The 24,152-nt window shown below is 35.5% G+C and overlaps 1 pseudogene; it reads right to left on the bottom strand.

The window, feature by feature from the left end:
* Positions 1-17,696: 17,696 nt before the first annotated feature.
* Positions 17,697-19,541, bottom strand: LOC112810720 (eukaryotic translation initiation factor 4 gamma 2 pseudogene; annotated as a pseudogene).
* Positions 19,542-24,152: the final 4,611 nt, after the last annotated feature.

The following is a 24,152-nucleotide window of genomic DNA, read 5'->3' as shown; positions in this document are numbered from 1 at the left end:
ATTTTAAGCTTACTTTTTACCGCAGCATAACAGAGCCTATCCTGACTAATACATTTTGATATTGCACAAAGGTATTCTTAAAAGTTGCTAAAATTTATGTAGTCCTACCATTGCATTATTTATGCATCCATTAGGTGAAGTGATAAAATCAGCTTTCTGAACTTCCAACCTAAGTACTAGACTCTGAACTTAGTTAAAATTCTAGCAAATTACAGAAATCTGAACAGCCAAACATCAGGCTTTCTTAGTTAATTATTATCCTAGTTAGTTAAATGTTTTCCATACATACAGCCATTTTCAAATTACATAGTCATTCAACATATATTATGCGTTTTGTACTAGTCTTGGTAATGGGAGGTGCTTTATAGTGCTGAATAATCTAGAACAGTAATTTTCGATAATTTTGTTCTTGACTCTCTACTTCTAAAAATTATTGAACACTCCAAAGAGCTTTATATGTGAGGTATTGCAGCAAATACATAATGTATTCAAAATTAAAACTGAGACACATTAATATTTTATTTTGAGATAATTGTAGAATCACATGCAGTTTTAAGAAATAATATCAAAAGATCTATGTACCCTTCCCCCATTTTTCTCTAATGATAGCAAATGGTTGCAAAACAATAGTACAATATCATACCCACAATATGGACATTAATACAGTCAAGATATAGAGCACTTCCATCAGCACAAGGATCCTCCGTATGTCCTTTTATGGCCACATCCACTCTCCACCTACCTGCCACCTCCACTTCAATATCTGAAAGCCATTAACCTATTCTCTATTTCTGTAATTTTGACTTTTTAAAAATGTTTATGTATAAGTGGAATTATACAATATGCAAAATGGAGATTGGCTTTTTTCACTCAGCATAATTTTCTAAATACTCATTCAGATTGTCATATTATCAAGAATTCTCTTTTTATTTTTTGTTTATTTTATTGCTAAGCTATGTGATTGTGCCACAGTTTATTTAACCATTCATCTACTAACAGACATTTTTTGTTTTTTTCAGTATTGGTCCATTGTGAATAAAGTTGCTATGAACATTCAGATATAGGTTTTCATGTGAGCATAAGTTTTCATTTCTCTGGAGTAAATGTCCAGGAGTGGAAATTGCTGGATCATATGATAATTGCATTACTTTTTAAAAGCTTTTTTTTTTTAAAGAAACTGCTACACTGTTTTCCAGAGAGGCTAGACAATTTTACATTCCCACTAGCAATATGTAAATGATCCAGTTTCTCTGCACCTTCTCATTATTTAGCCGTTCTGGTAGGTATGTAGTGATATTGTGCTTTAAATTTTTATTTCTTCTAGTGACTGATGATATTGAATTTCTTTTTATGTGTTTATTTGCCACCTGAATTACCTCTTCAGTGAAATATTTCATCATGTGTTTTCCCCATTTTCTAATTGGATTATTTGGGTTTAATTTTACCATTGAGTTTGAGAGTTCTTCATATATTCTATATACAATTCTCTGTTATATATATAGTTTGAAATATTTTCTCGCAGTCTGTATCTTGCCTTATATTCCTTTTAACAATGGATTTTGCATAAAAAAGCTTTGAATTTTGATGAGGTTGAATTTATCATTTTTTCCTTCTATCAATTGTGCTTTTTTTTTTTTTTTTTACCCACCCCTCCCCGACCAGGGTCCTGAGATTTTTCTCCCCGGTGTTTTCTAAAAGTTTTGCTGTTTTGTTTTCCATTTAAATTTGAGATCCATTTGAGTTACTTTTTATATAAGAGGTCAATATTTATAGGTTGATGTCCATATTTTCAGTCTATAAATACCTGATTGCTCTAGGACTCTGTTGGAAAGGCTGCCTTTCCTCCATGGAATTGCTTTTGCAACTTTGTAAAAATCAGTTGGATATGTCTGTGGGTTTCCTTCTGGGTCCCCTATTCTGTTCCATTGATTTATGTATCTGTCCTTCCACCAATGCTACATAGTCTTACAGCCCTCCACCAATGCCTCTCATTGTATCTTTTTTCAAAATTATTTTATCCATTTTAGTTCATTTGAATTCTCATACAAATTTTCAAATAATCTCATCTACATATACCAAAAAAAAAAAATCTTCCTGGGATTTCAAGTAGGAATTGTGTTAAGCTTGTATATCATCTTGAGTAGAATTGGTTACTGTGTTGTCTTCAAATCCATGGACACAGTAGGTCTCTCCCTGTATTTAAATTTTCTGTGATTCTTGCATTAGTATTTTATAATTTTCAGCATATAAATTCTATGCATGTTTTGTTATATATGTGAGTATTTTGCTTTTTGAGTGATTATAATTGGTATTATATATATATTTTTTTAAGATTCTATTTATTTGAGAGAGAGAATGAGAGAGAGAGAGAAGAGAGCACGAGAAGGGAAGGGTCAGAGGGAGAAGCAGACTCCATGCTGAGCAGGGAGCCCGATGCGGGACTCGATCCCGGGACTCCAGGATCACGACCTGAGCAGAAGGCAGTCACCCAACCAACTGAGCCACTCAGGCACCCCGGTATTATATATTTTTTAAATGTTGGTAACCATGTGTTCATTATTAGGATATAAGAATAAAACTCAAATCATTTGGTATTTTTCCTAAAGAAATCACTGTATTCCAGAATACAGCAGAAGTACTTTACGTATAACTTCACATTTTGACTACAGAATATTAAATAGATGGAATTTAACAAAATTAATAATTGTACTGTTATATCAAGGACATTATTAAGTGAATCTGGCAATATTCCCCCTCTGTGTGTGAAGTGGTAAAGAATACAGTGATTAATAATAGAATTTGTCTTCATTTGTAGTAAGAAATCAGCAGCTTTACATACCATTGCTTTACTCAGTTAATGCAAGTGTCAACACAATGAAAAACCAAATAAAACTAAATTATTTAAACTCTATACCCAATTTGGGGCTCAAACTCATGATCCAGTGATCAAGAGTAGCACATTCTACTGACTAAGCCAGCCAGACGCTCCTTTCTTATTTATTTTATGATAATATTGACATTTCCTATCTCCTGGAAGGGTTTTTGCGACCCCCTCAGGTCTAAAGATAACAACTTGAAAACCACTGGTCAAAGAAGTATGGTCCCCATACTATGAATCTTACAGTCTTAAAAGAAGACTTAACTCTTTTTTCCCTCCCTCCCTCCTCCATTTCCCTCTTTCCTTCTTTCTATATTTCTTTCTTCCTTCCTTTCTCCTTCCTTTTTCCCTTTCCTTTCGTTTTTCTTTTCTCTTCTCTTCTTTTTTCTTTTTTTTATTTTTTATTGAATCACTTACCTGTCTGGACTAAATAGCATTAGCAACCCCTGTGTTACTGTACATCTCTGCTTAGCTTTTCATATCTTAGGGTTTTTTTAATTTTTATTTTTTCATCATTTCTTTTTAGAGCCTGGATTCCTAGGTTGCTTCTATGTTGTAAAGCTAGTGAACTGCCAATGATTGATCTGAAGCTGTGATAGACACCTTGAGCCAGTAAGGCTTCCACTCTTTGTTGATGAATCTGTGTGTGGGTTGTTGAGCACATTTAGTGCTCAATCAGTTTCACGTCTTCTCCAGCTTTCACTTTATGGTACCTGTGCATGTGCACATTTGCAGCTCTGGTCAGGCCGGCATGCATAGATTGCTTGGATCATTTTTGTTCTCCATTATACATATGCATAGTTTATAGCCAGGGATATGTGTCTATCTTATCAAGCCCCTGTTTTATTTCCAAGATCCCTTGTTAAATTTCTGACTAACCCACTTATCAGTTATTTCAACAGTAAGCACATCCTTAGGCAAATGGAGCCACTGGACTTCCTTATTTACTTGCCAGTACTGCAGTATTTATTCACAAAGAGACCCGCTTGAGCTTTTTGCCTTTCACTCCAAAGCAAGTGAGTCTCTATAGCAGTAAAGTTGGTTTTCTTTTTTTTTTTTTGAAGATTTTTTTTTAATTATTTATTTGACACAGAGAGAGAGAGTGAGCAGGGGGAGCAGGAGAGGGAGAAGCAGGCTCCCCGCTGAGCAGGGAGCCCGATGCGGGGCTTGATCCGGGGCTCGATGCAGGGCCTGGGATCATGACCTGAGCTGAAGGCAGATGCTTAACTGATTGAGCCACCCAGGCGCTCCAGTAAAGTTGGTTTTTATGGCCTGCCACATGTTAGTAGAACTACCTTGTGGAAGAAGCTGGGGGGAGAGAGCAGCTGCAAACAAGAATGCCACATATTTTCACTGTAATTACCCAAAGTTCAGCAGTTTTTCCTGAATAAATCCGTCTCAATTCGTTTTCTGCCTTCATTTGATTTCCTGAGCCCTTATATAGTTGTTTTTGAAAATCTTGGCCAGTTTTATTGTTATATTTTCTGACAGTGACTTTATTGGAAATTTGTTCTGTTGTATTCTTTTTCCCAATTTTTTTTATTGTAGTAAAATAGGCATAATATAAAAGTTACCATCTTAACCATTTTTAAGTTTACAATTCAGTGGTAGTGAACAACATTTACAATGTGGTGCTGAATCACCACTATCCATCTCCAGTACCCTTTCCTCTTGTAAAGCTCAAACTGTCCATTAAACAATAACTTTCCATTCCTTTACTCCCCTTAGCACATGGCAACCACCATTCCATTTTCTGCCTCTCTGATTTTGACTACTCAAAATACTCACATAAGTGGAATCATACATTATTTGCTTTTTGTGACTGGTTTATTTCATTTAATATAATGATTTCAAGGTTTATTATATTGTAGCATATGTCAGAATTTCCTTCCTTTTTAAATGATTAATATTATACTATATGTTTATGCTACATGTTGCTTATCCATTCATCCATCAATGGATACCTGGGTTGTTTCTACATTTTAGGTGTTTAGTGCTACTATGAACATGCGTGTACAAATACGTCTTTGAGACTGCTTTCAGCACTTTAGAGGGTGTATATACTCCAAAGTGGAATTGCTAGAATAAATGATAATTCTATTTTTAATTTTTTGAGGAGCTGTCATACCCACGAAAAATGCACATAGGTTCAAATTTCTCCAAATCCCTGCAAACACTTATTTTGTTTTCTTTTCCTTCTTTCTTTCTTTCTTTTTTATTTTTTTTTATTGTAGCCAATCCATTGGCTGTGAGGTGGTAGGTCATTGTAATTTGATTTGCATTTCCCTAATCATCAGCAATATTGAACATTTTTTCATCTGCTTATTAGGCTATTTGTATATATTCTTTGGAGAAATGCCTATTCAAGTCCTTTGCCCATTTTTGCCCATTGGAATCAGGATATTTGTTTTTGGTTGTTGAGTTTTAGGAGTTTTCTATATATTCTGAATATTAATCTTATCAGATACATAATTTCTGAATTTTTTTCATTCTGTGGGTCACCTTTATTATTCTGTTACTTGTGTCTTTTGATATATAAAATTTTGATTTTTTATGAAGTCCAATTTGTCTATTTTTTTCTTTGTTGCCTGTACTTTTGATGTCATATCCAAGTAATCATTGCCAAATATAATGTTGTGAAGCTTTTTCTCTCTGTTGTCTCTTAAGAGATTTGTAGTTTTATCTATTTCATTTAGCTCTTTGATCCATTTTGAGTAAATTTTTATATATAGTGTTAGGTAAGACTCCAAATCATTAACGTGTGGATATCGAAATTTCCCAACACTAAGATACTGATCTTTCCCAACTAAATGGTCTTGCCACCCTTGTCAAAAATTATTTGATCATAGATAATTTATTTCTGGGCTCTTTCAATTTCATTACTTGATAGGTCTGATTTATGCCAGGACAATAATGTTTTCTTTACTTTAGCTTGTAGTAGTTTTGAAATCAGAATTATTAGTCCTCCAGCTTTGTTCTTCTTTTTCAAGATTGTTTTGGCTATTTGGGGTCCCTTGAGAATTAATAGGAATTATAGAGTCTGTTTTTATGTTTCTGGAAAAAAATGTCATTGGGATTTTGAAAGACACTGCATTAAATTTGTAAATCTCTTTGACTACTAATGGAATCTTAATACTATCAAGTTTTCAATTCCATAAATATGATATATGCTTCCATTTATTTATTTCCTTTTTAATCTCTTTCTGCAATATTTTGTAGTTTTCACTGTAAGAATATTTTACCTTCTTGGTCAAGTTTATTCCTAAGTATTTCATTTTTTGATGCAGTTATAAATGGAATTTTTTTTCTTAATTTCTTTTTCTGATTGTTCATTGTTACTATATAGAAATGTAACTGATAAAAAAAAGCTTTTGCATAGCAAAGGAAACAATTGACAAAACCAAAAGACAACCAAGAGAATGGGAGAAGATATTATCAGATACAGGGCTAGTATCCAAAATCTATAAAGAACTTATCAAACTCACCAGCCAAAGAACAAATAATCCAATAATGAAATGGGCAGAAGACATGAACAGACATTTCTGCAAAACAGACATCCAAATGGCCAACAGACACATGAAAAATTTCAATATCTCTCAGCATCAGGGAAATACAAATCAAAGCCACAATAAGATACCACCTCACACCAGTCAGAATGGCTAAAATTAACAAGCCAGGAAACAGCAGATGTTGGCGAGGATGCAGAGAAAAGGGAACCCTCCTACACTGTTGGTGGGAATGCAAGCTGGTGAGGCCACTCTGGAAAGGAGTATGGAGGTTCTTCAAAAAGTTGAAAATAGAGCTACCCTATGACCCAGCAATTGCACTACTAGGTATTTACTCCAAAGATACAAATATAGTGATCTGAAGGGGCACCTGCACCTCAATGTTTATAGCAGCAATGTCTACAATAGCCAAACTATGGAAAGAGCCCAGATGTCCATTGACAGATGAATGGATAAAGAACATGTGGTATATATATATATATATATATATATATATACACACACACACACACACACACACAATGGAATATTATGCAGCCATCAAAAAATGAAATCTTCCATTTGCAAAGATGTGGATGGAACTAGAGGGTATTATGCTAAGTGAAATAAGTCAACCATGGAAAGACAATTATCATATGATCTCACTGATACGTGGAATTTAAGAAACAAGGCAGAGGATCATAGGGGAAAGGTGGAAAAAATGAAACAAGATGAAACCAGAGAGGGAGACAAACCGTAAGAGACTCTTAATTTTAGGAAACAAATTGAGGGTTGCTGGAGGGGAGGGGGATGGAGGGATGGAGTAACTGGTGATGGACATTGGTAAGGTATGTGTTGTAATGAGCACTAGGTATTATATAAGACTGATGAATCACAGCCCTGTACCCCTGAAACAAATAATACATTATATGTTAATTAATTGAATTTAAATTTTAAAAAGAAGAAAAAAAGAAATGCAACTTACTTTTGTGTGTTGACTTTTTATCCTGCTACTTTGCTGAAGTCATTTATTAGTTTTAATAATTTCTTTGTGTGGAATCTTCAGTATATTCTGCATTTAAGATCATATTATCTGTGAACAGGGATCATTTTACTTCTTCCTATCCAATTTGTATGACTTTTATTTCTTTTTCATTCCTATTTGCTATGGATAGAATTTCCAGCATTATTTTAAATGCAAGTGACAGAGTGGACATCCTCGTCTTGTTCCTGATCTGAGATGAAAATCTTTCAGCCATTCACTATTGAGTAAGATGTTTGCTATGGTTTTTTCATGTATGGCTTTTGTTACACTGAAGTAGTTTCTCTCTGTTCCTAGTTTGTTGAGTATTTTTATTATGAAAGAGTCTTGGATTTTGTTAATTTTTTTTTTCTGCATCAATTGAGATACTGTGTTTTTTTCCCCTGTATCTTGTTGCTATGGCATATTACAATGATCAGTTTTCATATATTGAACCATCGTTGCATTCCAGGAATAAATTCTGAATTCTCAAAATTCAGTTTGGTAATATTTTTTGATGCTTTTTTGCATGAGTGTTCAAGAGATCCTGGTCTGTAGTTTTATTTTCTTGTAGTGTCGTTGTCTGGCTTTGGTATTGGGGTATTACTGGCCTGAAAGAATGACTTGGGTAGTCTTTGCACCTCTTCAGTTTTTTAGAAAAGCTTGAGAAGGATTGGGTATTAGTTCTTCTTTAAATTTTAGTAGAATTCACCAGTGAAGCCATTAGATCCAGGGCTTTTCTTTGTTGGGAGATTTTTTTTTGTTACTGAGTCAGTCTCCATACTAGTTTTAAGTGTAGTTTTGTGTTTTTAGAAATTTGTCTGTATCTTCTAGGTTACCTAATTTGTTGACATACAATTATTTATATTATTCTCTTATATTTTTTATACCTCTGGAATTGGGAGTCCCCACTTTCATTTCTGATTTTAGTAATTTGAGTTTTTTCTTCTTTTTTTTTCTTATTCCATCTCGTTTGTCAGTTTTCAAAGATTAACAGATGGTTTTATTCTTTTTTCTATCATTTTACTGTTCTCTATTTTCTTTATATCTGCTCTAATATTTACTATTACATTCCTTCTCCTAGCTCTGGGTTTAGTTTCTTCTTTTTTTTAGTTCCTTAAATTGTGAAGTTGCTTTGAGATCTCTCTTTATTGTAAGCATGTACAGCTATAATTTCCCTGCCCCTTAGCATTATTTTTGCTGTGTCCCATAAGTTGTGATACATTGTGTTCTAATTTTTATCTCTTTTTTTCCTTTCAGTAAATTCCTTAGACTCAATAATTTTTATTGTTCTATCTACAAGTATATTGGTTCTTTCTTCCACCAGCTCAAATCTGCCTTTGAATTCCTCTAGTATATTTTTCATTGTAGTTATTGAATTTTTCAACTCAAGATTTTCTGTTTGGTTTCTTTGTAGATTTTCTGCCCCTTGGATATATCCATTTTATTTATATGTTTTTCTTGACTTAAAAAATTACATCATATTTATTTCTTTGAGCATTTAAGGCAGTTGTTTGAAATCTTTGTCTAGCAAATATGCCATTAGGACTTTTTCTGGCACAGTTATTGTCATTTTTTTTTCCATAGAATGGGCCGTACCTGTTTCTGTGAGGGCCTCATGATTTTTGTCATTGTAGAATGGACATTTGAATGTAATAGGTCTGAAAATGAGATTCTCTTCATCCAAAAGTTTGCTGGGGTTTTTTTGTTTCATTTTTTTGTTTTTGTTTTTTCCAATTGTTTTAGCTATCTCTGTAGTGAGGATCAAGCTGAGATGTAAGCTTAAGATCTCCTCAGGTTACTTTCTGATTTCCTCTGTGTGTACAGTTGCCTTTGGATGTCTTAGTCTTTAATGTCTATCTTCCACAAGTGGAGTAAGAAAAATGAAAATTGGGGGAAATGTGCTGGCCCTTAAATCCCCTGGATGTCAGTTTAGCGAGAGGAGGCAGGGCTTACATCAGGTAAGATGTAAAAACAGGAACTGCTACATCTTGTCTACATCTCATTTATGAGAAGCAGTATTTGGTAATCAGAGCACAGATCCCCAGTATTTGAAGGACAGAATCCTTTTTACCCACCCTGCTCCTTCATGCTGTGTGCAAACTACTCCTGGAATGCTCACACAGCTGTTTGCCATACGACTTGCAATAGAGGTTGGGTAGTTGAGACCTGAAATTGATGGAAATTAACCACAATTTACCATCCAAGACTTCCCTTGGAAGTTGCAAGCCTTCAATAGATTCTAGAGTTCCAAAATAGTTGCATCAGATATATTATGCCAGTGCGATTGTCTCCTCAAGACAGATTCCTGGTGCTTCCTGCTGTGCCATCTTTTCAGATTCCTCTTTCTTATTGTACTTATTTTTAAGCTCATTTCTACTTTGATTAAATCAAGCACTGTCATAACATTAGTGAATAACTCCTTTTATAATATGTTACATAAAGGAATAGTTATAATTTATTTATTTACACATTGTCACCCAGCAAAACTGTTACCTTCTTCATGGTTGTGATTTTAGCTAATTTGTCTTCATAATACCAGCATCTGTCATGAGGTAGATGCCAGACAAAAGGCAGTTGATTTGAATTTAATGGAAATGAAGAAAGGATGTTTGTCATTTACTGCATGACCATTTCCTCACATTCTAAAATCATGATCTTAAAAAAAATTCTGAACTAGTGAGAAAAGGATTTTATGTTGAAAGAGAACGTATTCTTTAGAAAAATCAATCTGGCCACTCTAATTGATCGGCTTTATCTGAATAGTTTATGTACTCTTTCAATTTCCTGCATAATTTTTTGAGCTCAATTTTCATGTCCCATCATCTAGATTATCTTTTCAATGCACATATGCAGATTAGTACATAAAGTCTCTATGGGAAAAGTAAAGATAAAGGTACATTATACAAAAATAAACAGCTGCACAGAGGTTTTAAAAATCTAAGGCAAAGGTGGATAATTATGCTAAAATTTATCAGTCTTTTCAGAAATGTAGACTAACAAAACAGATGTTACCACTGCTAGACAAAAGGAGACTCAGTGCCAGGAGTCAAACCGGAATGTGCCACATTTAAGGCCTTTGTGGAAGTGCATCCAATTGAGCATGTGGAAACATACGGTTTTATACACAGGTAATATTGCCATTGGATCCAAAGTGAAGCTTGGCCTTGTTGGTAGTTGACCTCAATACTGGCCATCTTTCAGGTTCAGCTTTGGAGGCAAGACCCAGATGAGTCTCTGTTATAATATCTGGAAAATAGGCTAAGAAATCTTCTAAATTACATTTGATTTGCTCTAATTTGAAAAGTAAATGCAATATTAGTTAACTTATGAGTTATAATTATCAATACATGTTAAAAATTTGTGTAGACATAGCACTGTAATAGGAAAGGGGGCTCATTATTTTTTGAAATCAAATAATGCAATGGTATGAGAACTTTAAACGAGATTTCCAAAACATGTTTGGGCTCTGAGGATGCCACCTCTCTGGGTTTATTACTCAAACTGAAGAATTCATGTTGAGGTAAGATACTCATTTGCTGCACCTTAATTTGCTTTTCTCTTAATTGAGCTCAGCATGAGGTAAGACTTTGTAAGTAATGTACATACTGCCCTTTTTTAACCTAGACTTTTATAATATCTATTCCTCTGGAATCATTTTTTCCTAACCCTGGTGGTTGAATAGATTAGGGTAAGAAGTAGTAGCAGGAAAAAAGAATAAAAGAAGCCAGGGCTCTAGGAAAAAAATAAGCCAAAGAGAACTTCTTAAGTGAACCTCTTCCCCTTCTTAACTTGGCAAGCTGCAGTATACTCAAAAGGTGGCAAATTTCAGTGAATAGTGCTTGCATTAAAAGAAGAGCAAGACCACTTCTCTTGGGGAGTAGGTGCACTTTCAAATTTCTAAAAAAACAAAATGCCTGGTATTGATATTGTACAACACCAAGCCGTCCTAATAGTAACACATTTCTGGGTTTGATTGTACTTTAAGCTTAACCATAATACATACACACAATGTCTAAACAGAATTTGAAGTGAGTGCCAATACTTATCATGTTACTATTATAATTGTACGTGACGTACTGTTAAGCTGTAACAATAGTATAGGAAAACAAAGGTTTATCTTATAGCCCATAAGATTATAAATAAATATTTTAAATATTTTTTGTACTCTAAGCCCCCTCTCTTTCATTTAATTTTTGTTTCCTATGGTTAGAAAGTGTAATGTCAATTTTTCCAGCCAATAATCTCTTGATTTCTGAAAAGCCAGTCCAGGCCTAGCAGTTTTTTAAAGACGATTACCATACCTTTAGTATGAAGACAGTTGATGGACATTTTTAAGTAGTAAAATTTTAATTATTAACTATAATATGTGATTTCTTATCAATACTGATAGAAAAATGTGAATTACACTTACTTTATTTGTTTTCTCTTCCCTTTTTTATGTTATGTTAATCACCATACATTACATCATTAATTTTTGATACATTACACTTATTTTAGAGAATTGGAATAGAAATGAAGATAATGAGAAATCTTTTTCTTTTTGCTATTCAACTTAGAAATACATCAGTAAGTGTTAAAAGCAATTCTGACAGTGAGATTTTAATAAAAGTAAATATGGCTGAATGTGAAAATATAAAAAAAATACCCTCAGATTTAGGATAGTTTTCTTCTCTTGAATAATTGAAAATGATATGTACAACTTATTATTACTACTATTACACTTTTTAAGGAAAAAGTACTTAAATAAACCCTAAAAATAAATGAAGCATAACACTTCAGCCTGTCCCTTCAACTGGTAGACTCACATACACATGAATGGTGACTTTTTTTAACATAAAATTACATGACTAATTCTTTCTCACCACTTCATTAGTTAGTGACGCTAGCCCTACCTTCAGAACTAAAATCAACCCATTTAATGAAATGCTTACTTAAACATCAAAGTCATTATTACATATGTAACAGTTTGGAAATACTGCACTAAACTTGGAAAATGCCCAGCACCGGTGAATCAATTTTCTATCTGCTTTGTAAAAACAACTTCTGCTTTACTGCTTTTTGGAAACAGAATTGAAGCAATACTTCACAAAAGCCATTAAACAGAACTCATGACATAAAATATAAGACTTCTGACTAAACTACATCATTTCTCGATTCCTTTTGAACACCTAATGGCATAATGAAAACTGATTAGACTATTCATATGTTCACATTCTCCACTATGATATCTGATAGCCTCAAATTAAAAAGTTGATTTGTAAAATGAGATGATTGTACAATTGAACAATCAACCTCAAACAGTGTACTGCTGAGTAATGCAAATTTTTAATTGGTCAAATAGAGTGGCATTTAGTGCTGGAAAATATGGAAGATAGTCTATAATTAGAATAATTAACACAAAGATGATTCTTACATAGCAGCAACACATTAAATATTTAACCATGAGGAAAGTTAACAATTTCAAACTGGTCAATGAAGGGAAAATTCTTTGAGAGTTCTTTAGGGTTTACTTTTTTTTTTTTTTTAATCATTTGGGGCAGAGATGGCAATTTCATACTGATAATATTGCAAAAGTTATGGTAGGGAAGAAAATGAGCAGTATCCTTTGGCTTTATGCCATGTTCTAAAAGAGCAAAATAGATATTAGGAAGGTCTAGGTTTGGTAAAAATGCATTACTCCTATTGTTCTTTCTAATATTCACTGTGGTTGAAAAATATTTTAATTAGAAAGATATGTATTATGTTTATATTACATTTTATCACATATGATGGTTTCTAAAACCTTGTGATGAGTTCTTTCACTTCCACTGGAACGGAGACAGAAGAATTCCAAATAGCTATGTGGGTCTATGGAGCATGTTAAGAAATAGGCATACTGCGAGAATTAGAATTAGTGTCAGTCTTATTTAAAAGCTTTCTTATTTAAAAGATGTTTGCAACTCTGTATTGTTGGCCAAGATCTCCTCAACACTCCTGTGAAGTAGTTGAACAAGAAGACATAAAGAAAGTGATAAAGAAGTTAGAAGACTTTGATTGGATTGATGTATTAATACGCACTTAAATGAAGACAAGAACAAACATTATTTAAATGAAATTTTTTTCTGTGATAACAGGATAATGATCAATTCTAGACCAAAAGGTTTGACCCAAAGTAAATATAAATAAATACATTTTTAAAAATCCATCACCTCTTGGATCAAAACTAGAATTTTTTTTTCTCATTAGTGGGAAATAGAGACCCATGATTAATACCACTTAAGATATAAAAGAATTATTTTGTTAAAAAAATTGTCAGTTGGATTTTAACAAGAAAAGTGACTTCAAGAGTTGGCAATAAGTAAATGTAATGTGGAGAATTGATGACACTGAATTCAGATACCAAACAAATGAGAGTGATACAATGTATTAATCAACAATAGTAGGAAGACATGGTTACTGTAATGCTGGAGGGAAAGCAGGATTAGGCAGTATTACCAGTGCTCAGAAGTAAAAGTCACCAAAAAAGCTGAGATCCAGAGTAGTAGGTCTGTGAGAACTGAAGCTGTGGAGTACATACCTTTATCCCCCAAGGCAGAGGAAGAGGGGGGGAATATATTGGTTTCTTTCTCTTTCCCAATCTCTAAAACTGTCAAAGCCTCCCATAGTCATACTCAGCCAGAAACCAGCCATTATAGAAGCAGCCTTTAGGATTTAGCCTACTTTTAATGCAGAACGGTGGTGGGGAGGGGTAAGTGAAATTCCAAAAGGAAACATAGACCAAACCAGCATATATTTCCATGATATACCATCAAGGTTAACGATGTCAGTAATGAACATCTTAAAACTATGTTACTACAAGGAAGAAGACGCCATAAACTCTACCTTCTTCCTCATTTTATTAATGTATGAAAGAGTAGATGTTTAAATGTACATGAGATTTGCTGAAGTCCTCTATTATCTTTTATTATATATGTGATATATATATATATCATTTATAAGCTATAAGTTGCCCAACTTATATCTCTATATATATCTATGTGTGTATATATATATATGTATATATATGTATATATATGCTGAAGTCTTCTATTTTTGATTGATATATATATATATACCAATCATATATGTGATATATATATAATTTTTTTCCTCATTTATAAGCTCTAAGTTGCCTAACAGTTTTGTGTGTGTGTGTGTGTGTGTGTGTGCATTTCCACATTTTGGTTAAGATGATGTAACTTTTTTTTTAAGATTTTATTTATTTATTCACCAGAGAGAGCGAGAGAGTATAAGCAGGGGGAGCAGTAGAGGGAGAGGGAGAAGCAGGCTTCCCGCTGAGCAGGGATCCCAATGCGGGGCTCGATTCCCACGACCGTGAGATCATGACCTGAGCCGAAGGCAGATGCTTAACCATCTGAGCCACCCAGGTGCCCCAAGATAATGTAACTTTTTAAAAATATATATTTTATTTATTTGTCAGAGAGAGAGCGAGAGAGCACACAAGCAGGGGAAATGGCAGGCAGTGGGAGAAGCAGGGCTCCCGGCTGAGCAAGGAGCCCGATGCAGGACTCCATCTCAGGACCCTGGGATCATGACCTGAGCCAAAGGCAGATGCTTAACTAACTGAGCCACACAGGTATCCCAATAATTTAACTTTTATATGCATAGATGTGGTGATATCAACTATACATTGCAATTTTTTAAACAAAAAATACAAAGGATCCTCTGTGAATGTTAAGGGAGATTGAATTTTTAAAACCTGTTCTTATTTAAAAAATCTATGCCATTAAACCACACAAAAAACAGTAGGTATTGGGCGCTTCGTGGCTCAGTTGGTTAAGCGACTGCCTTTGGCTCAGGTCATGATCCTGGAGTTCTGCTTCTCCCTCTGACCCTCCCTCCTCTCATGTGCTCTCTCTCTCTCTCATTCTCTCTCTCAAATAAATAAATAAAATCTTAAAAAAAAACCCAGTAGGTATTATATGAAATATTTTAATTAGAACTTTCTGAGCCAGAGGGAGTCAAATTATATCCTATTGGCCATCTCTCAAACATCATCTCATGAGAATATAAAAAGGATGAAATAGTTACTTCCTATTGGGCCCCACACCAAGGGTAAGCAGATTTCACAGAGTCTCACTCAGAAAAAGAAGACAGAGAATGGGGCAAAACAATAACAACAAAAACTATTGAAGGAATGGTTAAAACCTCAAGTTTGATAAAGCAGATGCAAGACTCTCAACAAGCCTAAGTAGGATAAATACAAATAGATCCACACCTAGACAAATAACAAACAGATGAAAGCCAAAAACAAACAACAAATCCTGAACACAGGAAGAGAGAAACAACTCATTAAGATATGGTGAAGCATCGAAATGAATAGTAGCTGACATTTTATTAGAAACAAGAGAAGGCAGTAGAATAATATATTTATAGGGCAGAAAGAAAAATATAATGTCACCCAAGAATCTTGTATCCAGCAAAAGCATTCTTCGAAAATGTTGACAAAATAGAGCTATTTTCTATAAGCAAAGAATGAATCTGTGGCTAGCAGACTTGCCTTATAGGAAATACTAAAAGAAGTTCTTCATGAAGAAAGAAAAAGAAACCAGACACTCGGGCGCCTGGGTGGCTCAGATGGTTAAGCGTCTGCCTTCGGCTCAGGTCATGATCCCAGGGTCCCGGGATCGAGTCCCGCATCGGGCTCCCTGCTCCTTGGGAGTCTGCTTCTCCCTCTGCTTCTCTTCTCTCTCTCTTTCTGTCTGTCATGAATAAATAAAAAAATCTTTAAAAAAAAAAAAAAATCTCTAAAAAAAAAAAAAAAAGAAACCAGACACTCAAATTTTTAGGAAAAAATGAATAATATTGGAAAATATGATATATGGATTATCATTAATAACTCCATAATTATATATTTTTTAGATTTAACTTTTACAAAAGAAATAGGATTGTATAAAGCAATAATTATAATACTATACTATTGGCTTTTGTAGGCATACTTAATATGTAATATATAATACAATAATAGCACAAAGGGGGAGAAAATGGAGTTAATTGGATGAAAGTTCTTTGTGTATGTATATTAATATTAGAATTAATATTAGAATCAATAGTTGATATGAATGTGCAGATTATAATATATGAAAATTCCTTTTATAACCTCTAAATCAACTACAAATATCAAAAGTTTACTAAAAAAAAAGTAGAATAACTAAAAATATACCCTATTTACCACAGAAGAAGACAGAAAGAGGAGTAAAGACAGAGTAGACATATAAAAACAAATGGGAGGTCTGGTCCCAGGAATTCAGCTGTATAGGGATCAAACCATTCTGAACACCTACAAACTCAACAGGAGATTGAAGAAAAGAATAGCAACAACTCTCTGAACAGAAAAGCGACCACTTTCTGTAAGGTAGGACCTGTGGAGAAGTGAATCCGAGGCGATATTTAGGAGGGTAGACAGCAGGGGCGGGGGCCTCCATCGGACACTTCTGGCAAGTGATAGAGCCGCGGAGCACAAAGTTGGAACTTTTAGAACTCGGCTCCACTGAGGGACGTCGCTCCAGTGGCTAGGCTGGGGGTGGGACCCTCACTGGGACAGTGTGGTTGCAGGACTCTCAGGGTCATAGAAAGACCAGGGGTGCCTGAGTGCGGCAGAGCTCCCGGGTATCAGAGTGGGTAAGTAGGCTGCAGAGACAGAGCCGAGGAGTGGACTCTCAGCTCGAGGTTGCCATAAACCGTGGTCCACGGCACAGTCGGGCCACTGCTCCTCCAGCAGGGACCCAACAAGTGGCAGATCTGGGGAGACTCCCCTTCCTCCCCCGGGAGAAGGGGTTATGGGAGTACACCACAGGGATCTGCTGGGTTTGAAGCCTCCACACAGAGTCGGGTGCCAGAGATAGAAACGCTCAGTCACAGACCGGGTGAGCACGGAGTGTGGCTGGAGACCGGGGAGTTGGGAGTGACTGACTGCTTTTCTCTGGGGGCTCACTGAGGAGTGGGGCCCCGAGTTCACAGCTGGTCTGGGGTGGAGATTGGGAGGCTGCCATTTTCCCTCTCGTCCTCCAAAGCTTGCAGGGAACAAAAGCTCCTGAGAGCAAACCTGAGCAGGTTACTTAGCCCAGACCTGGCAAGGGCAGGACAATTCCGCCTCGGCAAAGACTTTGGGGAACCATGGCAACACACCGCTCCCCCAGAAGATCAGCAAGAACAGGCAGCCAAGACCAAGTTTACTGATTAATGAGAACAGCAGAACGCCAGCGCTAGGGGAATACTGCACATAGTATTCATGGTTTTTTCCCCATGATTCCTTAGTCTTTCAAAGATATTTTTTTTTCAAGTATCACAATGTTTATTGATAGATACAAGTATATAAAATCAGGGCATGAACATGACTTGATAAATTAAGTAGACTTAATTTCAATACTATAATAAGAGGGACCAATTCAAATTCTCACCATTTGTTTCACACCCACAAAACCACTTCAAGGGCATTAACGATCTCTCAAAACTGATCAGTTTTGTGCAAGTAAACCATGTTTCTTTTAAAAAGACTTGTGCACTTGCCCAGGCTCAAGGATATTAAAATCTAGCACATAAAGCCCATTACTAGAGGTAGAAATAGGCAATATACTATTACGGCAACAACCATCAATTACAGTTTAGAATTTTTCTGTAACAACCAAATGGATAATCAAATATTGCAACAACTCAAGTATTACTGAGCAAAGTGCATTTCTACAGTATTCAGTGTTGCTATTCAGTCTTCTAACTTAAAACAGCCTATGATAACTGGCAGCAAAGAAGGTCCTTGCAATAGACTGCCTCTGCTTGAGAACTTAGGATGTAATTATTGCATGCTGCTAATATACTATCTAAACATTAAAGATACTCCTAAAATATTTGATGGTAGACTATGATTAAGACATTACACTACAAAAAAACCTTATGCAGAAGGAAATCCTAATTGACGTGCTTCTGCTTTAAATATTGTGAAAACATTACAGCGGAATGAATTTTCGCAGTGGTTAGGTCAGATGCAGTTATGTCATAGCAACAGTATGTTTTGCACAATTTAAGGCTTTGGCTGGTTCTTTAGTCAGCTTCTTCCTCGGACTCCTCCTCTTCAGCAGTTTCTAGCCAGGTTAGCCACTGATTCACCTGGAACAAAGCCTTGACTTTCCCAGGAAACTCTTGGGTTATATCTTCTTTCCAAGCCAAGAAAGCTTCTTCTTCAATAATTTCCATGTCATAAAAGTGAACAAAAAAGCGGAGTAACATGCCTTTGGGGAAGTTGCTGTGGTAGCAGTGCACCTGCAGAGCATACAGGGCACTGACTTGCAGATCAACATGATCATGAAGGAATTTCTGCATTACTGGCTTGAAAGAAAGCAGCAGTTGTTTTTCCTGCTCTAACTGTTCTTTGGAAGGAGCAGAGGAAGAATCTGTCTCATCACTGGGTGGGTTTACTTCACTAGAAATATACTGTAAGAAACTAGTCATTAAGATGTTCACAAATCCTTTATCTACATGAAATTTGGGGGAGATGTTATCTTTAATCCATTTATATATGGTTTGAGGGGATGGATCCAACTTTATTTGCTTCAACAGTTCCTTCTCCAATTTGAGAAGTGGGAATAAGAAGCTCAGTCCCTTTCCTTCCAATATCTCCAACATGCGGTTCTTATTCTGATCAATTTCTGGGAGCATTTTCTGCATATTGACCTTGCTTTGTTGAAAAAGTTCTGTTAACCATTCTCGATCTTGTAATTTAGCTAATTGCTGAAGACAAAGTAAGAAGAGAGGAAAATGGGTGCCACTTTCCAGTGGTTGAGCTAGTTCTGAAATGCTCACCAGCTCTGAAATGATGGCACGAGCTGCAAACTGTGCTAAATAGGATTTCACCAAGGGGATGTCAACCTCCAGTTTGGGGCACTGGTCCAATACATTCAGGAAAGCCTGCATAAAGTTGTCACTCGTGGCTATCCCCTCCTGTCTGAGCAAACTGATCAAAGAACTTGCTTTTTCTTTATCTTCATCACTTCTATCTAGTGACAGGATAATTACTTTGCTTAACATCTCAGGAAGAAAGTGTTTAGGAGCCCTCATTTCTCGGACACCACTGACAGCTTCATTTGCATTCACTATTCAGATATTCAGTCATCAAAGATAATTTTTTTTAACTTCTTTTTAATTTTTATTTTCCCCTTTTTCAACCAATATCTTATCATTCCCTTTTTTTAAAAATCTTTTTTATTTTTCAATTTTAAAGTCATACTCTATCATCTCATAGTAGTTAACCTTATTTTTGATATATATATATATATAAGTTGTTCTCTCTTTAAAATTTTGAGATACAGTTTCTTCTAACAGATCAAAATATACCGTAAATCTCTAGTGTATGGCTTTGTTCTAGTCTCCTGCCTGATCACATTCTCTCTCATTTTTTTTTAAACTTCTTCTTTCTTTTTTCAACCAACTTCTTCTCTTATCAATTCCTTTTATAAAATCTTTTATAATTTTCATCTTTAGAGTCATATTCCATCCCTTCATCATATTAACCCTTATTATTGTACATATATGTTTTTCTTTAAAATTTTGGGAGGTACTTTCTTCTAACAGACCAAAATACGCCCAAATTGTAGTGTGCGGCACTGATCTATGCACCAGCCTGATCGTATTTGATCTTATTCTATTATTTTTGTTTTGTTTTGTTTTTGTTTGTTTTAATTTTTTCTTTTTCTTTTTTCTTTCTTTCCCTTCTTTCCCCCCAGTTTCAGGTCTTTTCTGATTTGTTTAGTGTATATTTTCTGGGGACATTTTTACCCTGTTAGCATTTTGTTCTCTCATTCATCTGTTCTCCTATGGACAAAATGACAAGATGGAAAAAACCACCTCAACAAAAAAAACAAGAGACGGTTGCGAATGCCAGGGATCTAATCAATACGGACATTAGTAAGATGTTGGAACTAGAGTTCAGAGTGATGATTTTAAAGATACTAGCTGGGCTTGAAAAAAGCATGGAAGTTATTAGAGAAACGCTTTCTGGAGAAATAAAAGAACTAAAAACTAACCAAGTCGAAATCAAAAAGTCTATTAATGAGGTGCAATAAAAAATGGAGGCTCTAACTGCTAGGATAAATGAAGCAGAAGAGAGAATTAGTGATATAGCAGACCAAATGATGGAAAATAAAGAAGCTGAGAAAAAGAGAGATAACTACCAGATCACGAGGGCAGAATTTGAGAGATAAGTGATGCCATAAGACGAAACAACATTAGAATAATTGGGATCCCAGAAGAAGAAAGAGAGAGAGGGGCAGAAGGTATATTGGAGCAAATTATAGCAGAACTTGCCTAATTTGGGGAAGGAAAGAGGCATCAAAATCGAGGCACAGAGAACCCCTCTCAAAATCAATAAAAATAGGTCAATACCCCGACATCTAATAGTAAAACTTAGGAGTCTCAGAGACAAAGAGAAAATCCTGAAAGCAGCTCAGGAGAAGAGATCAGTAACCTACAATGGTAGAAATATTAGGTTGGCAACAGACCTATCCATAGAGACCTGGCAGGCCAGAAAGGACTGGCATGATATATTCAGAGCACTAAATGAGAAAAATATGCAGCCAAGAAAACTATATTCAGCTAGGCTGTCATTGAAAATAGAAGGAGAGATAAAAAGCTTCCAGGACAAACAAAAACTAAAGGAATTTGCAAACATGAAACCAGCCCCACAAGAAATACTGAAAGGAGTCCTCTAGGCAAAGAGAGAGCCTAAAAGCAGCATAGACCAGAAAAGAACAGAGACAATATACAGTAACAGTCACCTTACAGACAATACAATGGCACTAAATTCATATCTTTCAATAGTTATCCTGAATGTAAATGGGCTAAATGCCCCAATCAAAAGACACAGACTATCAGATTGGATTAAAAAACAAGACCCATCGATATGCTATCTGCAAGAGACTCATTTTAGACCCAAAGACACCCCCTGGTTGAAAGTGAGCAAGTGGAAAACCATTTACCATGCTAATGGACACCAAAAGAAAGCTGGGGTGGCAATCCTTATATCAGACAAATTAGATTTTAAACCAAAGACTGTAATAAGAGATGAGGAAGGACACTATATCCTACTTAAAGGGTCTATCCAACAAGAAGATCTAATAAATGTAAATATCTATGCCCCTCACATGGGAGCAGCCAATTATATAAGGCACTTAAAAACAAAGGAAAGAAACACATCAACAATAATACAATAATAGTGGGGGACTTTGACACCCCCCCTCACTGAAATGGACAGATCATCTAAGCAAAAGATCAGCAAGGAAATAAAGACTTTAAATGACACACTGGACCAAATGGACATCATATACATATTCAGAACATGCCATCCCAAAGCAACGGAATACACATTCTTCTCTAGTGCCCATGGAACATTCTCGAGAATAGATCACATCCTAGGTCACAAATCAGGTCTCAACTGGTACCAAAAGATTGGGATCATTCCCTGCATATTTTCAGACCACAGTGCTTTGAAACTAGAACTCAATCACAAGCGGAAGGTCGGAAAGAACTCAAATACGTGGTGGCTAAAGAGCATCCTACTAAAGAATGAATGGGTCAGCCAGGAAATTACAGAATTAAAAAAAAAAATCATGGAAACCAATGAAAATGAAAACACAACTGTTCAAAATCTTTAGGATGCAGCAAAGGCAGTTCTAAGAGGAAAGTATATAGCAATACAAACCTTTCTCAAGAAACAAGAAAGGTTTCAACTACACAACTTAACCCTACACCTAAAGGAGCTGGAGAAAGAACAGCAAATAAAACCTAAACACAGCAGGAGAAGAGAAATAAAGATCCGAGGAGAAATAAATGAAATAGAAACCAAAAGAACAGTAGAACAGATCAACGAAACTAGGAGCTGGTTCTTTGAAAGAATTAACAAGATTGATAAACCCCTGGCCAGACTTACCAAAAAGAAGAGAAAGGACCCAAATAAATAAAATCATGAATGAAAGAGGAGAGATCACAACCAACACCAAAGAAATACAAACAATTATAAGAACATATTATGAGCCACTCTATGCCAGCATTTTAGATAGTCTGGAAGAAATGGATGCATTCCTAGAGATATATCAACTACTAAAACTGAACCAGGAAGGAACAGAAAACCTGATCAGACCTAAAACCACTAAGGAAATTGAAGCAGTAATCAAAAATCTCCCAACAAATTAGAGCCCAGGGCCAGATGGCTTCCCAGGGGAATTCTACCAAACATTAAAAGAAGAATTAATACCTATTCTCCTGAAACTGTTCCAGAAAATAGAAATGGAAGGAAGACTTCCAAACTCGTTTTATGAGACCACCATTACCTTGATCACCAACCAGAGAAAGACCCCATCAAAAAGGAGAATTATAGACCAATACCTTGATGAACATGGATGCAAAAATTCTCACCAAACTACTAACCAGTAGGATCCAACAGTACACTAAAAGGATTATTCACCATGACAAAGTGGGATTTATCCCCAGGCTGCAACGTTGGTTTAACTTCCTCAAATCAATCAATGTGATACAATACATTAATAAAAGAAAGAACAAGAACCATATGATCCTCTCAATAGATGCAGAAAAAGCATTTGACCAGGTACAGCATCCTTTCCTGATCAAAACTCTTCAGAGTATAGGGACAGAGGGTACATACCTCAATATCATAAAAGCCATCTATGAAAAACCTACAGCAAATATCATTCTCAATGGGGAAAAACTGAGAGCTTTCCCCCTAAGGTCAGGAACACGGCAGGGATGTCCACTATCACCACTGCTATTCAACATAGTATAGAAGTCCTAGCCACAGCAATCAGACAACACAAAGAAATAAAAGGCATTGGAATCAGTAAAGAAGAAGTCAAATTCTCACTGTTTGCAGATGATATGATACTTTATGTGGAAAACCCAAAAGACTCCGCACCAAAACTGCTAGAACTCATACAGGAATTTAGTAAAGTGGCAGAATATAAAATCAATGCACAGAAATCAGTGGCATTCCTATATACCAACAACAAGACAGAAGAAAGACCAATTAAGGAGTCGATCCCATTTACAATTGGACCCAAAACCATAAGATACCTAGGAATAAATCTAACCAAAGAAACAAAGGATCTGCACTCAGAAAACTATAAAATACTCATGAAAGAAATTGAAGAAGACACAAAGAAATGGGAAAACGTTCCATGTTCATGGATTGGAAGAACAAATATTGTGAAGGTGTCAATGCTACCTAGAGCAATCTACACATTCAATGCAATCCCTATCAAAATACCATCCACTTTTTTCAAAGAAATGCAGCAAATAATCCTAAAATTTGTGTGGAACCAGAAAAGACCCCGAATAGCCAGAGGAATGTTAAAAAAGAAAAGCAAAGCTGGCGGCATCACAATTCCGGACTTCCAGCTCTATTACAAAGCTTTCAGCATCAAGACAGTATGGTACTGGCACAAAAATAGACACATAGATCAATGGAAGAGAATAGAGAGCCCAGAAATGAACCCTCATCTCTATGGTCAACTAATCTTCGAAAGCAGGAATAAATGTTCAATGGAAAAAAGACAGTCCCTTCAATAAATGGTGTTGGGAAAATTGGACAACCACATGCAGAATGAAACTGAACCATTTCCTTACACCACACACAAAAATAGACTCCAAATGGTTGAAAGACCTAAATGTGAGACAGGAGTCCATCAAAATCCTAAAGGAGAACACAGGCAGCAACCTCTTCGAC

The sequence above is a fragment of the Callorhinus ursinus genome, unplaced genomic scaffold, assembly GCF_003265705.2.
Source record: "Callorhinus ursinus isolate GAN/ISIS: 27379988/994484 unplaced genomic scaffold, GSC_fseal_2.0 scaffold2, whole genome shotgun sequence".
NCBI classification, from domain to species: Eukaryota; Metazoa; Chordata; class Mammalia; order Carnivora; family Otariidae; genus Callorhinus; species Callorhinus ursinus.
The sequence above is the reverse complement of the archived record's forward strand: the minus strand, read 5'-3'. Positions and strand labels throughout refer to the sequence as shown.